The sequence below is a fragment of the Pinus tabuliformis genome, chromosome 7 (assembly GCF_031772625.1).
Source record: "Pinus tabuliformis cultivar Carrire ecotype Pingquan chromosome 7, CPIR1, whole genome shotgun sequence".
Taxonomy (NCBI): domain Eukaryota; kingdom Viridiplantae; phylum Streptophyta; class Pinopsida; order Pinales; family Pinaceae; genus Pinus; species Pinus tabuliformis.
In genome coordinates, this window is record NC_142293.1 from 1,718,736,350 (window position 1) to 1,718,751,131 (window position 14,782).

The following is a 14,782-nucleotide window of genomic DNA, read 5'->3' on the forward strand; positions in this document are numbered from 1 at the left end:
TATTTGTCCTTCCCGCAACCTCATTTTGCTAAGGGTTGTAAGGAACTATCCACTCCCTCTTGATTCCTGCGTCCTTGCAAAATTCGTTGAAGTCCTTGGAAGTATACTCTCCTCCTTTATCTAACTTGATCTTCTTCCTTGTCAAGTTCTCTACTTGAGCCCTAAACTCTTGGACCCTGTTGAAGACCTTATCCTTGGTATTCATGAAGTAGATCCATATCTTTTGGGAGAAATCATTGATGAATGACACATAGTACAAGAAGCCACACAAAGATGATATTGTCATCGGCCTGCATACATCTAAATGTACTAGATCCAAGATCACCTTGGATGTCTATCATTGCTCAAAAAGGATCCCTTGGCATTTTGCCAAGTGCATAATCCCTGAAAACTCCCTCATGCTCTACCTGGAACTCTGGAAGACTTGTAACAATCCTTGTTAATGTCGACAAAGCCCTGTAGTGCATATGAACAAATCTCCAATGCCATAACTCACATAAACTGACACTGCGATGCACCAATTCCTGGGCTAGACATCCTAACAATTTTTATAGCCATCCTCGAATTCCAATCACTACTGCTGTGTCTATGCTCAAGCCGTTAGGCCATACAAAAATATGACCATCTATAACCTCTATCCTCTAACACTGAAATAGAGAGCAAATTCTTCTTCAATCCTGAGACAAATAATGCATCTCTCATGTGTATAGAATCTTTGACTCCAGCTGAAATGATGCTGTCACAGTTCCTTTCATTGCATATTTGGCATTATCTCCAAGTTCCACCTATAATATTGAATCCTTCTTTGTCAAATCTGTGAGAGAATCTGGTGAACCTGCTATGTGCCTAGAAGAACCTCTATCCAACAACCAAGTATTAGTACTGTCTGTAATGTTGAGAAATCTAGGGGTAGCAAGTGTAAGCGACTTCTCTTCTTGATAATTGTTTGTGATGTATTTTCACTTCTTTAGATTGACTTATTCTTTCATTGTTTATTATTGGAGTTCTCATTCATCAAACAAATACCAGACCATAAATAACAATAAGACAAGGGACACAAGATGTAGGTGATCAACTAGGGCCAAAACCTCTCCAATCTGAGAGGAAAATCCACAAGAATTCTTCTTCTTATAGAATCTTCAATTGACGAATTCCAAGATCTAGACCCTTGACCAAATGACCGCTCCAAGATTAAGTCACAATTCTTCGTGACTTCTAGCAAAGTCAACCCAAGTCTCTTTGTTTCAAATTTGTCTTCTCATCATAAATTTGGACCTGCACCTTCACTGTGATTCTCAACTCTTCTTGCAGTAACCCTAGCTTGCATGTGTGGCCGAATCATGGTGAAGACAACTCCTCTTCTCCTTCACTTGGGAAACAACTCCTTCAATGACTCGGCTTGCATATAAGTGCTTCTTCCATCCTTCATTTGGTTCCTTGACTGATTTTAATTTTGATTTTCTGTAGGTGATGAAATTCCCTAACTACAACCCACACATGTGAGAGATTACCCAAGAACAGACTTCAGAAAATACTCCTTTTTCCTCGACTTGTCTTCTCTTTTCTTTGCTATGTTCTACACTTTAGATCGAGCTTCTTGTGATGAGATTGATGCTTGATTGATGCCCTTTGGAATGAGGCCGAATGCCTCTATATATAGGCTTCCTTGGCAACCCTAATAGGCCGACATCATCTTCTAGAGAGGCCGACATGCTCCTTTGTAGGCTGACTTGATAACTTACACTTGACAAGGTCTTGGAGGGCCATCTTGACATTATTATGACTCAAATAAGTTTCTTTACAATATATAACATGCCCAAGAAAGGTCATTCATACATGACAAAGACTCCCTAGACTTGTAGACTCAATGACAAGCCCTAGAAGCTCTCAATGAGAGCTTAATCTAAAAACAAATTTCCCTTGAGCATGAAACCCATGCCTCAAGATCAATAACAATAAATTTATTTTTCTCATTACATTAAATAAAATCATGATTACACATGTCATTATGAAGACCAAGCCTAGTTACATATTTTAACATGTAATAGTGCTTGTAAGAGTGGAGACAAATATTCTTTTTTAAATCCATATGCGATCTCATCAAGTTTAGATTTCTTTGTCTTCTTTTGTGGTAGATGCTGATCCTCATTATCAACATCCACTGTCGGTGCATGCTACTTTTCGTTCCTTTTATTTTGAGGACAATGGGAGGCACAATGACCAAATGTATGGCATTTGAAGCATTGATCTTTGAAAGATCCTTCTTCTTTTGGTCTTGAATTGGAGCTGATTTTCCACTTGTATTTTTCTCATCAAAGTTTCTTCTTCCTTTTCCTTTTCTTGCATGGGCTGCAAGGGCTTGGGTTTCTTCATCTCGAGGTCTATGTAAGTTCTTGGACAACAATTTGGCCTCCTCTTGGACACAATTAGTCCAAAGATGATCAAACTTGGGCAACTTGGCCCATGCACAAATACCCTATACAAATGGATCCCATGAAGAATGAAATCCATTGAGTGTCACTGTAACAAACTTTGCATCACCAATGGTATCTCTAGTGGCTTTAAGTTGATCTCTCAACTAGGAGGCTCATGAGATAAATGGCAATTTAATTTCATTTGGACATCATGATACTTTGGAGCTAATGCCTCAAGGATAATTTCATGTGAGTGTTCTTACTCTTGAACAATCCCACCAAGGCATCATAAATTTCTTTGGCAGTCTTCAACTTAGCAACGTTGAATCAAATGGTTCTCTATGGAGTCAATCAATATCCTCTTAGCCTTTGCTTCATTCTTCTTATGCTTGGCTTTCTCCTCAACATCTTGTGGTTTCAAGGCATTTTCCTTCACATAATTCTAAATCTCATTTTCATGTAAGGCAAGGAGTATCTTGGTCTTCCAATTTGAAATTTGTAGCACCATCCAACCTGTCTACTACTCTGAGACTAGGTACCATCTTTACAAGAGATTTGAAGGTTGTACTAGCTTTGTGTACTAAGGCCTCTGTGAGGAGAGTTATTTAGAGATTTTGCTTTTGGATTCCTCCCATTAGAATTTATTCCTGTCAACATTTTGAACCAACTAATGTGGTTAATGATCAAGACAAAGAGGTGAAAGAAATCTGATTGTGCTACAAGATTAAATAGAAGAGGGACAGAGAGAGCTAACAGGAAAAGTCAAAGTAGCTGTTAGAAAATTAAATAATTAAAAGTAAAAAATATAGTCATTGGATGAATAACTAAAAGAACAAATTACTAAAAATAAGACATAATGAGTCAAAGGTAAAAGAATAATTAAAATAATAATATAATCAAATTATTATAAATAAGGGGAGCGAACAATAATATTAGTAGTAAGGGGGAATAATAAATGTTGAAAATTGCAGCGAGTGGATGGTCTTCTCTAGCTCGTGCCTTAACTAGAAAGACCACAAGTTGTCTTTCTTTAACCACGGAGTGAGTTCATGGAGATGGTGAGCTTATTTCCAGTTTGTGGGAATAACTTCATGAGTTTGGGCGTAGTGTTGGAGGATCAGTTATGTGGTGCCTTCTTCAGTTTAACTACATGATCAAGTGGCATATGAGTTTAGAAAAGGATGAGTTGGGAACTTCAGTGCTTGATTGAAGGAAGGACTAGCTATAACCCTAGTGTTGATTGGAGAGAAAACCAGTTCAACTCAGTTAACTAGTCAGTCACAACTCAAGTTCTAAGTTTGTAACTTGCCTATTATAGCATGGATTGAATCTATAAAAGAAGGACAAAGGTACAAAGCTTGTTCATTGTTCAGTGCACGAGTTTGTGTGAGAGTTGTTTGCTTGTGGTGAGCGTAGCATGGATTGAATCTATAAAAGAAGGACAAAGACACAAAGTTTGTTTGTTGTTGAGTGCACTAGCTTGTGTGAGAGCTCTTTGCTTGTGGTGAGCGTAGCCTAGAGGAGCAATAACACATGGGTTTATTGAGCAGATTTGTGCTAGGATTTAAGGATTTGCGTCCTAAATAATGGGAGCACAATTGCACATAGAAATAGGAGCTATTTGCACTACAAAATACGAGATTTTGTGTGCAAGGAAATAGGCCCTAGCGTGCTAGGAAATATGGCTGCTAGTGCGCAAAGGATTAGGAGCAGTGATCATGAAATTTTCAAGGGGAGTCCCTGCTAGGTCAACGAGAGAACAAGGTTGTTCTTAGTGTGATAGACAAGGAAAATTTCAGCGAAGGAAATTTTTCATAATGTCTAGAAACCTTGACGAATCTTACTAGTCCTTACTATGCAAAGTGTAAAATGTTTGGATATATTTTTCTAAAAATATTAAAATTTCTAATGATTTCATATCATTCTCTATATATTTTTAGTGATTTTTAAGGTAAAATAATTTTATACTATAAAATGTGGGCGAATAAATTTTAGAGAAAATGGAAATTGGGCGAATCAATTTTTTGGAAAAATCTTGGAAAATTAGCCCACCTGTGAATATTAGCCCCTAAAATATTGCCTTGTAAAAGATTCAATTGCTCAAGCTCAATCATTAAAATACTACAACAAAGAAAGCAGGTTTTCCCATTTGAGTTTTCTGGGTAAACAAGCATGTCAATTTGTGTGATGTGTTTTTACCTTTGTGATTATATTTTGCTACCTATCACAACTTCGACCTTTTAGCTTCATAGCTTCGATGCAACTTCACAACCTCGATCTTGCAGCTTCACAACTTTGATGTAGCTTTCCAACTTTGATGCTGCTTTAGAATTTCGTCTTGCCCATAAACTGTAGAAACCCTAACAAAAGAGAGAGAGGCCCAAAACTTAGAACTTGTTCTTCTTCTCCGTCTTCATCCTTTTCTAGCTTCTATCTTGTGGAGATCGAACTTGCTTGAGTGAGTGTCCAAATGTGGTCAGATTCCTTCTTATTTATAGGCTTGTGAGAGGTACGAATTGCTATTTGCAGGTCGACTTGACCCTTCATGTAGGCTGACTTCAACTTTGTGCCATGATGGGGTCTTGGAGGGTCTTTTGACTCTATTTTGACTTAGTAATGTTTTCTTTACAATATGTAACATGACCAAATGGGTCTTCAATACATGACAATGACTCAATTGACTTTATGACAAACCTAGAAGCACTCAATGGGTGCTTGACCTAAAAATAAATTTCCCTTGAGCATGAAACCCATGCCTCAAGAACACAAATAATAAATTTATTTTTCTCTTTTCATTAAATACATAAATATGTCATTGATCGAACCTAGTTACATATTTCAACATGACCAAAAGTGGAGGAAGAGTGTGGAGTTGTGGCCCATCCATGTCCAGTCAAGAGTGATGTCCTTCAGATCCAAAGTGTCATGAAGGAAAGAGGTGCCTATTTGTAAGGTGTCAAAAGTGTTGAAGAAAGTGTAACTAGGTTCGGTCTTCATAAATGTAATTTTGATCTTTGTACTTGTAAAAGAAAAGAATTATTATTTTTGTAATTATCAAGAATGAATTTCTTGTCCATTTGATAGGTCAAGCACATGTTCAAGTGCTTCTAGGAAAGTCAAAGAGTCAATGTAAGTATTGAAGACCCCTTGAGGGCAAGTTACACTATGTAAATATGTCTATGTAAAATGTCAAGTGAAAGTGTCATGAATTTGAGTCAAGACAAAATCCTCTAAGCAAGTCAAGCCTCCTCTTGTAAAGAATTAAATTCGGTCTAGCAAGTCGGCTCCATGTCAAGATCAAGTCGGCCCTCTAAGAATGTCATGTCGGCTCTCTAAGAATGTCATGTCGGCTCTAAAGGAAGGGACAAAATCACTATAAGAAGGGCAACTCAACCTCACTAGAAGGATACACATTCGCTCTGAAATAAGAAGAGGTGCGAAAAAGTGAGGAGAAGAAGTCTCCTATACAATGAAAGGAAGGCCGAGTAGGATATCTCTGTTTTGGGTAAGAAGCACTGTCACACATGCCAGATTAGGGCACACTTCCACAACAACAAGTGATCTTTGAAATCAGCGAAGAAGAAGCAAGAAAAGGGTGCGAAAAGACAAGAGAAGGTGTCTCTATTGCAGCGAAGAAGGAAGGGTAGAAGGCGGAGTTTGAAAGGTCTATTTTAGGCCTAATTACAGTCAAACGTGTGAGGTAAAAGAGGCTCATTTTGCCGCCCTAACAGACCTACTAGTATAGTCATATGAAGAGGCTTGATTGGGCTAGAAAAGAGTGCCAATTAGGCCTCTTACTCAAGCGAAGGAAGAAAAGAAGAATGTCCCGTCTAGGGCATGTAAATTAGGGTTGCTGCAGTCAAAGCTATTAGTTGCTGGAAGGAGGACAAAGAAGGAGGACGAAGTGCTGGAAGAGGAAGTGATCTCGGATCAAAGGGAAAGGCTTGGCTTGTGTTTGGAGGATCTTCTTGTCAAGGTTCTAGGGTTTGGCATTTGTCAATTGAAACTTCAATAAGAGAAATTTGCAGAAGGGTTTTCCTCTCTAGGAGAGAGAGGCTTCTCCTTGCCTGAGAGCCAAACCCAAGCATTGAGTTTTTGTTGCTGGATTTATCTCTTCTTTGAAAAGGGCGTAATGTGATGTCATCTCATCTTGTATATTTTTGATGTTTGAGATCTTTGTTTAGAATGTGGGGTAGTTCATAATAGGTTGCTATATGTGTATATTATGTCGTGTTTTAATTGTTGATATTAATTGTTTAAGATCTAACACCTCTAAATAAGGCTATTAAGTTTCATTTTCAAAAAATTCCATCTGTGACAATAGACTCTTAACTTGGGATGTTAAATATGTGAAATATCACTCGGTGGAGATATTTTAAGGGCTATAAATTTGCCCCTAGTGATTGAGGATTGATGGAGAGGAGCCCTCCATTAATCGACGAGCAAAATCCTCACCCTTAATTGACTTGAAAAATCAAAACTCTTGATGGTGATTGCACTCTTTTGTAGTCTCACAAACTTGAACTGGTTCAATTTTGTCGATGACAACTACTCCCTATAGTTATTCCCAATCTTCTCAACGACGACTACTTCATGTTACTCGACAACCCATAATACTCCTCGACGATGGCTACTACTCCTAATGCTTGACCCTACTCCATGGCTTTGTTTTCAATCCAAAACTCTCAACCTGATAGCTCGATCTCTATCTCCAATTTGGCAGTCACAATATCTTCCAACTCCCACATTATGGTGTTGAAGTTTCTAAATTTACTTAGTTTAGAAACCCTTCATGCACTTTTTCTGATTTATTCTTACCTTCTTGTTATTTTTCTTTAACAAGATATTTACAAAACAAATACTGAAAATAAACACCAGTGCATGCTCAACATATTACAGATCAACAACTAAAAGAAACAAGAACAAACACACCACATGACAGCATTATTTTTGGACCAATGTCCCCGGAAAAACCCAATGCGGGAAAACTAGTGCAGCTATCTGAGGGTTTTCTTATTAAGCAATATCAGAGTACAATCTGGATGCCGAAACTGGCCTACCCAACAGAGAATTTCTTTAGCAGCTATACCTCATAGTTTGAGAGAAATATCCTGGTTGAAAACCTGGAAAATCCTTCCGGCAGCTCCTCAGCACAAAACTGCTTTGCAACCCCAGCGTATGCCCAATTTGGACTGCGTCAGGCCTTCTCTGTCTCACGCTGGCCCTGCGTCAGCCCCAGGAGGCCCTGCGTTAGCTTTCTAGGCCTCTGCGTCAGACATGCTGGCCTCTTTGGTGCTCTGCGCAACACTTGGCTGCCTCTACGTGGCCCTACATGAGCCCTTGTTGGCTCTGCGTCACTCTCCTTGGCTGCTGCGCTGCTCTCCTGACACAATATCTGCCTTCTTTGTTTCTCTGTACCCAATGCCCCTTAGTTGTTCTCCCGATCACTGATTCTATGTCTCTTAGCAAATCCTGCTCTAGAGAATAGAATGACTGATCACTCTGGTGTGTTCTCCAAGTGACCCTCAAGCCTCCTCTTATACTTTTCCTGTTGACATATCAACGGCCGAGATTAAGTCCCTAATCAACGACTAAGATTAGATTTGGTTTGATCCATGTCTTTTGGACCATTCTAATAGAGATTCATATTAATACACATTAATATTTTATTTTCCCTAAGTTTAGACTTAGGGACTTCATTAAAAATATTAATTATATTAATATCTCCTGATCTGTTTAGAATCTGCCCAAACCCTTTCTGGGTATTGGAGATCTCATGTGCCCCAACCTCTCCACCAAATTTCGTGGCGAGAGCACATCCGATGCTACCCCAAATCAACATTCCCTCTTAGCGAGGACTGTGCTTTACCAATACTCCTCACTGAGCATTACTCTGATCATCCGGCATCGGTACCTGTGTTGATGCTAGGCCTTACTGCCCAACATCCTCTGCACTGCTGCCTCCTATACTGCTGCCCATGGTTCTACCACTGCCACTGTTGGATCTGTATGACAGCTCCCTCTACATCCATGCTATTGTTGGTCCTTTCTCCCAGCACTGCGTCTCCTCTCATCATGTTGCATTGTGTTGCCCACTATTGCACGACAACTCAGTTACTGAGAAGTAAGTAACTGATCTCCCAACTGACCTCCCTGTTGGGCTAGAAACACCCACTGATGTTGAAGCTCCCTCTGCCACTGACAAGTGCTCCCTCTCTCTGACCTCTGCGCTGCTGCAACAACTCCCTGCATCTCGCACCGTTGCACACCTCTTTGTGCCTTCCTGCACTGGTGCAACACTCTTGTGCCTCTCGCATTGCTACAGCCTGCTAGCTCTGCACTATCTCGGGACTCTTGCACTGTAGCTCTCTCTGCCGCTCCATCCACATCCGTCTCTACCCACTTAACCAGTCCTGCTACTCCTCGTTGGGGCTCTCGTAGCAAGGTCTAATCCAAGAGGCTGGGTACCTCAAGGATCTTGCACCTCATCACATGTAGTCCGCCTGACTATAGCTCGATGTCTCCCCACTTCCGCTCAAGTGGCGTGTGTGCACTCATGGCACAGTCATCATCTGTCAAAACTTCCTTCTTTGCCGGTGCTGGCGTTGCCTTAGTCTTGGAAGACTCTCCCTTACTCTTCTTCCTTGGGCACTGGGCTGCATAATGACCCATCTCCCCACAGTGGAAGTACTTGATCTTGGAGAGATCTTTCTTCTTCCACTTCTCCTGTTTTCCCTCAGATGCTAGGGTCACGTCCTCCTTGTCCTGCTTGACCTTGATCCCTTTGTTGCTGCTCCCTGTCTTTCATTGCCGTCTGATCTCTTCCCGGTGAAGAGCTGCCCACATCTCCTCCCAAGGTGGGAGGGTCTCTCTGCTAGGATACTTTGGACAAACACTTCCCAATTTTCTGAGACAACATTCAGGGTTGTCCTCACCATAAGCTCTTGATCCGGTGTCACTCCTATAGCAGTCAAATGGCCTCGGATGTCATTCAGTCCTCCGAGGAAGGTGTCAATCAATTGACCCTTCTTCATCTAATACAACCTCAACTGGTTCTCGAGCAACATTCTTCTTTGCACAAAAGTATGCTGGTACAGGTTCTTGAGAGCCTCCCACATCTCAACTGTCGTTTCCTTCTCGGCTATATGTGGTACCACATGATCCTTGACCTCGTCAAGGATAATGCACTTGGCCCTCGCCATCGCCTCTTCATACTTGTCGTTATCATTGGGGTTGATTGGGATAGCTATAACCTTCAAGGCGAAGTTGTTGACACGATTCTTGTCAAGCACTGATAAGATTCTGGCCTTCCAGACTGCGAAGTTCGACGTTTCGTTTAGTCTATCCTGGTCTCTTACCCCATGTAGTGCCATGACGCTCCTCTACTTCCCTCCTGGAAGTTCTCTTCTAGACTCCCTCTAATTCCTGATTTCCCTCCTAGAAATCTTTCTGTCGCTTGTCGAGATGCGCCCTACTCTGATCGTCTTGTGCAACTGCACTGCTGACCCAGGTTCCTCGGCTAGAAACCCTCAGTAACAACTCCTCTGGCCTTGCTCTGTCAGGTACTGTTCTGACTACAGTACCTCACCAGCTCCACTTTGCAATATTTTTGCAGCCTTCTAGACTCCAACAACTACCTCTCTATGAACTGCATCAACCCCTCTCTACGTCACGTTGGCTTTACGTCACCCCAGATGGGTCTGTGTCAGCCTTGGGATGCCCTGCGTCAGCCCTCTGGCCCTCTGCGTCGGCAACGTTGGCCTCTCTGAGGCTCTATGTAGCTCCCAACTTTTTCTCCGTGGCTCTGGCTGGCTTTGCGTCACACTTCTTGGCTTCTGCACTGCTAGAAACAACTTCTGTCTCTTCAGGACCGCTGTTTTCTGCTGCTATTGCTTCGCTCGACTGATGTCTTTTAGTCCTTTGGTGATTTGCAACCACGCTCCGATACCATGTTGAAGTTTCTAAATTTACTTAGTTTAGAAACCCTTCATGCACCTTTTCTGATTTATTCCTACCTACTTGTTATTTTTGTTTACCAAGTTATTTACATATAAACACTGAAAATAAACACCAGTGCATGCTCAACATATTACAGATTAGCAACTAAAAGAAACAAGAACAAACACACCACATGATAGCATTATTTTTGGACCAATGTCCCCGGAAAAACCCAATGCAGAAAAATCGATGCAACCATTTGAGGGTTTTCTTATTAAGCAATATCAGAGTACAATCTGGGTACCAAAACTAGCCTACCTAACAGAGAATTTCCTTAGCAGCTATACCTCACAATTTGAGAGAAATGTCTTGGTTGAAACCCCGAAAAATCCTTCCAGTAGCTCCTCAGCACAAAACTGATTTGCAACCCCAGTGTCTGCCTAATCTACACTTTGCCAGCCCCTCTCTGTCTCACGCTGGCCCTGTGTCAGCTTTCTGGGCCTTTGCGTCAGACACGCTGGCCTCTTTGGTGCTCTGCGCAACACTTGGCTGCCTCTGCGTGGACCTGTGTCACTCTCCTTGGCTACTACGCTGCTCTCCCGACAGAATCTATGCCTTCTCTGTTTATCTGTAACCAATGCCCCTCAGTTGCTCTCCCGATCACTGATTCTATCTCTCTTAGCAAACCCCGCTCTAGAGAATAGAATAACTGATCACTGTGGTGTGTTATCCAAGTGACCCTCAAGCCTCCTCTTATACTTTTCTTGTTGACATATCAACGACCGAGATTAAGTCCCTAATCAACGGCTAACATTAGATCTGGCTTGATCCATGTCTTTTGGACCATTCTAATAGAGATTCATATTAATGCACATTAATATTTTATTTTCCCTAAGTTTAGACTTAGGGACTCCATTAAAAATATTAATTATTTTAATATCTCCTGATCTGTTTAGAATCTGCCGAAACCCTTTCTGGGTATTGGAGATTTCATGTGCCCCAACCTCTCCACTAAGTTTCATGGCAAGAGCACATCCAAGGCTACCCTAAATCAACAGATGGCTCGCTAATTGCTGGCAATGTTGCTCAATGGCTTTGTTTGCAATAAAAAGCCCTTAACTTGATAGCTTGTTCTCTATCTCTAGATCTACAATCAAAATATCCTCCAACTCTTACTTATGGCTTGCTACTCAATGTCTATGTTGTTGAAGTTTTGAACGACTATGTTTGCAATCCCACATGGCTTGACAACTTTGTTTGCAATTTCACACTGCTCGAAGGCTTTATTTCAACTAAAACTTCAAACGCTTACGTCTACTCGACGGCTCTGTTTGCAATCTCGTGCTACTTGACCTTGCTTGACGACTCTATTTACAATTCCACATTTCTCAACCTTGTTTGACGACTATGATTGCTTGATGCTGCTTCCTGCTTGACCATTCTTTTTAGACGCTTGGGAGCTCTTTCACTCACAAATGATGGAGAGACTCCTCACAAATGAATCTTGACTAGAAATGGCGAAAGATACTCTTTAAATAGAGTCAATCTCCATCTCCTTCTATAATTAAGTGATAATTGTTTTCCTAGAGCCACTAATCTTTCCAATGATTACAATAAAATAGCCTCTTCAACAACTTCATTGCTAAATGTAGCAATGATTTGTTGAGGTCCACTTTCTTCTTGAACGTGAATCAATAAAATATGTTAGGAAAACAATATAATAATGCTCTCATGTAACCAAACTCTATGAAACAAGTCAATGTTAAATTAAAGGAGTTAGTTGTGCAACAACCTCAAAGCTCTTGACAGTGAAATGTCCAACCAATAGTGCATAAAAATATGTCACATGGCCTTAAGTGCTAGGGTGCTCTCCACCATGGGAACACATCATTAATGATCTCCCCAAATAAGTAAAGCACTCAAGTAATAAAGGTGGAGTGCTCATTAAAATGATTGCTCAAGGTGCAACAAGAGTTTTCCAATGATAGATTTTGAAAACACCATATCTCCATTATTTTTGAATTTCTATCATGACCACAAGGCGAGATATCCTCCTTGAAGATATATGAAAGTGCATTAAGGCTTTAGGATAGGTGGATGTCCTGAATAATAAGCATAGTCATAAATGCAAGTATCAGTCACCTAGTTGTCATGATAAAAAATGGTACATGTGGACTCTTTTGTAAGAATGTTTTCCAAAAGCATTTAGGGTTGGCTTCATGTTTTTAACAATATCCTTATGTTTTGTAAAGAAGATATGCTTCCTTTTCATGGATATTCCATTTCTTTTGAATCTAGTTGGTATTGAATTACATGACCTAATCATAGATATCTTTTTATTGATAATATTTAAATGGTTCAACATACGACCATTTCCAATCCTTCCAAATAGGTCTGTTGTCACCCAGATTGTACAGGTACAACGACAACGCTCAGGACGTGGGCTGACACTTTGATCCCCGCATTGAGCGTTGATGTCATGATGTTTGTACAATCCGGGTGACAACATTTTTTGGCACTGTTGCCGGGGAGGCATACTTTGTGTTTGCATCTTGGCACTCCTTTCCATTTGTATTAACTGATTCTGCATGTCACTTATTTGTTTGGCGTGTTTAATTTCCATATCCCTAACCAGTTTGGTTAATTCTTTGATTGTATCTGATTCTTCTTTGATTTTGATCGGAGTTCTTTCGTAACTAGGGATCTCAGATTTACTTGAAGCCTTTTTATCCTTTTCTAACTCTTCAGCTGTGTTTTGGGCATCAACTAAAGGGTCAGGGTGAGCCCGCCTAATCTCATATTGAAATTCTACATGGCAAGCCTCAAGATATGTTTCCAAGGCAATTTCGTCTAGAGGCTTGTAATCCTGAGTCATGTCCCTTAGCAATTTGTTGAACCTATGGTTAAATTTTACCACCGTTTCATTTTCCTTTTTCTTGATGGTATTGAATTATTTCACCAAGTACTTCCCTTCTCTCTTATCCCCATATTTGTCTCGAAAAGCATCAAGGAGGGCCCTTAGAGAATCGAAAGCATTATTAGCCTTGTCATGAAACCAGTCAATTGCATTACCTTCCAATGATAAGACAAACAACTTCATTTTTACATCTTCATGATTATAGTCTGTAGAATGAGCATATCTATGGAGGAATGAATTAAACTTCTTTATGTGCTCTTCAACATTAATAGCATTATTCCCCTCAAATATTGGCAATCTGTTCATAGTTGACTCATTTGGCAAGTCGTGCAGATATCCCTGGATGTTGGTGAAATTGCAAGGACCATAATAGTCACCCATGATGTTTTGATTCAGAGGATTGATGAAAAGCAAATGGAGATCAAGGAAAGCTTCTTGTCGGGGAAAATTTAAACGATCTCAAGACGGGGGGCACCATGACAACGCTCAGGACGGGGGCTATCACTTTGATCCCCGCCCACTCCGTTCTAGCTGTCTCCCAATGACAGGCTAGGGGGGTAGTCCCTATGGAATGAGATGAAGGAAAACAAGTTGGAAACCAACTTGTTTGGGAGACACGAATGAGTGGCCTAGCCACTTGGTTGAAATTAAGCAAAATTATTTTTAGATTAGATTTTCTATTATGAGACCAGTGCCTTAATGGAGTCACAAATTCTTGCTTCTTATAAATTCGAACCAGATGACGGGATGGACACCCGTTGCTTGAATGGTCAACTAACCTATATGATTTGCAAATCCTAGAATGTATGTGAGATGCATTGATCTTGGTAAATTTTAGTTAAATGCCTAGTCTAAGTGTAACTTTCCCTTAACTATTTTGAAGCTGGGTTCCAAGGTAGGTTGTGGGAAGGAGGCTATTAGGTAGCAGGCTAGGGACTGATCAACGATACTTTTTGTTAGGCTCCTATCCCGATGCCTCCGGCACTGTAGAGACTGTGGCTCTGATGACCACAAGGTCACCGTGTTAACCACCGAAGAGTTGTCGAGACTCCCCGAGCTAGATAAGAAGGGTTGTCCTATGTCTCTATCAACCTAGCTTATGTTAGGAGGTAAATTATTAATGCAATCTAAGTACTTATTGAGAATTTTTCTTAAGGCAAGAGTATTTAACAATGTTGTGATACAATCTTAAACAAGATATGTGTTAAGAGATACAAGTGTAAACTTCAACAATACTCCACAAGATACCAAGTAACTAATTTATCCACCAATGATTATTAACACAAGGTATTATGCCAATCAACAAGATCAATGTCAGATTTTGAGTGCAAAGATAGACAACCTTTTAGGCCAAGATGAGATAAGTCAAATTCAGATTTATGACAGTTTATATCAGCAATAATACTTCAGAAAATTCAGAGCTTATCAATGTTATGACAGAAGTGAGAAAAAATACTTCAAATGATGAAATTTGCCCAACACATGAAACATAAAATTTCCAATTTGACCAACA

At 40.4% G+C, this 14,782-nt stretch overlaps 1 protein-coding gene across 4 annotated transcripts in view; it reads left to right on the top strand.

Annotated features, from left to right (window-relative positions):
• LOC149255202 (translocon at the outer membrane of chloroplasts 64-like) overlaps positions 1-14,782 on the top strand; it is a 257,950-nt gene that overhangs the window by 150,526 nt on the left and 92,642 nt on the right. The window lies entirely within an intron of this gene.